The following is a 2,406-nucleotide window of genomic DNA, read 5'->3' on the forward strand; positions in this document are numbered from 1 at the left end:
CGGAACCCATATTTTGAGAATAGTGAATTGCTGTGTTTTTTTTTTTTTTCTTTTATAACTAGAAAGTGCTTTTGTTTCAATTTGAATTTTTTTTTTTCAAGATCTTTGAAAATGGGTTCTTACAAGTAACTCAAAGGAAAGCCAAACAACCAGCTCTAGTGTTTGTGAAACAAGTAGGGGTGGCAATTTTTATCCATATCCATGAACCCGCCCATTACCCACCTTATTTGAATAAGTCTTAACCCAACCCATTTAAATATTTGGGTTAAATGGATAAAGACCCATTTGGTTATTTAATTAGATGGGTCTAAATGGATAAATCCACTAATAACCACTAAACCCATCTAAAATTTAAATTTAAATAAACCCACAAAAACCAACTAAACCCTTCTAAAATCAAACACACTTTACCACCTACTCACATTTCCTACATTTTCTCATCATCCAAACAGACTCATAACAAACACAAAACCAAAAATAGCAACTTTTTGGACATAGAACACAGCTAATGGCCTTGAAAATCAGAAAATCACTCATCCAAACTAATAACAAAATATTAAAAAAGCAAAAACAAAAAATCCAAATCCAAATCTAAACACTTCCAAATCCCTTTGCTCCCTCACCGCCACCGACTACCTCTTCGATCCCGTCCACCTCCATATCCACATTGACCATTTTGCCTCCTCCAACAACGATTCTCTCCAACTAGGCCGCAATTTGGGATCCTCGCATCGGATCTTAGAGTTCGTCGATGATTTCGAGTGGAGGTTTGGCGAAAAGCTAGTGCATTATCGGATTGAGAATGTCAGGTCGCAAGTGCAGTGATTGGAGGCGTGGTGGCGGAGCTCCAATAACGAGTTTGCGTTCATGGTCGAAGACGATTTGGAAGTGTTGCCGCTTTATTACAGGTTTCTTTGAAGTAGTTGCGGCTCGATCTCCAAAAGAGTCTTCAAATCCCTTTCTCTTTGTTTCAGGCGAGCTCACACATCTTCATGTTTTCTTCTTTTTATTAAATTTATGCTTTGTTTGGATTCCAAGAAAGTTAGGAGAGAAAGGAAAGTTTAAATGATGAGTCAGAAAAGTGTTTCAAGTTTCAACACGTGGTAGCAATATTGATTTTTTTTTTTTTGGGAGAAACAACAATATTGAAATTAAATGGGTTAAATGGGTGGGTTACTAATTAAATGAGTAGGGCGGATAATGGATAATTAATTTATATATAAACAGGTCATAAATGGATAAATGAGTAATTACACACCCAACCCATTTATGACCCAACCCGCCCATTTGCCACCCCTAGAAACGAGGACCAAGGTCGTTAGGTTTTTTTTTGGGGGGGAGGGGGGGGGGTGTGTTAAACTCCAGCAATAGTATTATGCGTTGAACTTGACCAAAATTATAATCTTAATCACGTAATTAACTAAATCGAAAAACAGATGTGCAATTTTATATAATTCACAATTGCCAAGGGCAAAAAGCCAAAAATATCTTCACAAAATTCTAACTCAAATAGGCTTTACAACACAATTTGGAGACTAATCGAAAGTGACCATGTGATGGGTGATTGAAAAACGGTTTGGTCTCTTATTTGATGTGGGCAAAGATTAGGTTTAGTGGCCTAGTACACTTGACCTATTTTATCTACATATAGGAAGAGATTATAATAAGAGGGTTCACAAATAGGAAATCTATTAGGGTTCTCTTATTAGCTAAATGCATGGATTTATTGAGAGAACAAGAGATTGAGTGCCCTCCAGACTTATAGGGGTTGATATTATCACCTTGTGTGAGTGATGCTGAAAACAGGGACAAATCTATATATTGACTGGGGGCCAATGATCCCCCTAATTTTTTTTTTTTTAAATATTAGTATATTAATAGGTACTAATTTTAGCAATTTTGTTCAATAAAATTACATTTTACCACCCCTTAACAATGTCATCAATTCTTTTAAGAGTAATGTTATAGTCACACATTTTTTTATAATATTTTTACAAACTATTGAAGTAGCAAATTCTTATTAGTTTGTACACTTGCATCACTTTTTACTTATCAATAACCACTCACCACATTAGCAATTTGTAAAAATTTTGTAGTTTTAGCATTTTCCACCTTTTAAAGGCCAAAAAAATTAATAGATTAAATCTATAAAAAAAATATATACAAGTCCAAAAAAATTAGCCCAATAACAAAAATTACCAATAATAAAGCTAAAAAAAAAAAAAAAAATTAAGGCCAATCAAACTATTTTACCCAAAATAAACAACTTGGCCATTTAAAAAGTTTTAAACAAAAATTAATCTTTAGTGATAAAGTAGTAGAGTCAAAGGTTGGAGATGTCGCACACAACTAGGATCAGAACCGCCCCCTTATTTCAAGTCCTCGCTCCATTCCTAGCTGAAAATT

Source organism: Quercus suber, unplaced genomic scaffold, assembly GCF_002906115.3.
Source record: "Quercus suber isolate HL8 unplaced genomic scaffold, Cork oak 2.0 scaffold_428, whole genome shotgun sequence".
Classification (NCBI taxonomy): Eukaryota; Viridiplantae; Streptophyta; class Magnoliopsida; order Fagales; family Fagaceae; genus Quercus; species Quercus suber.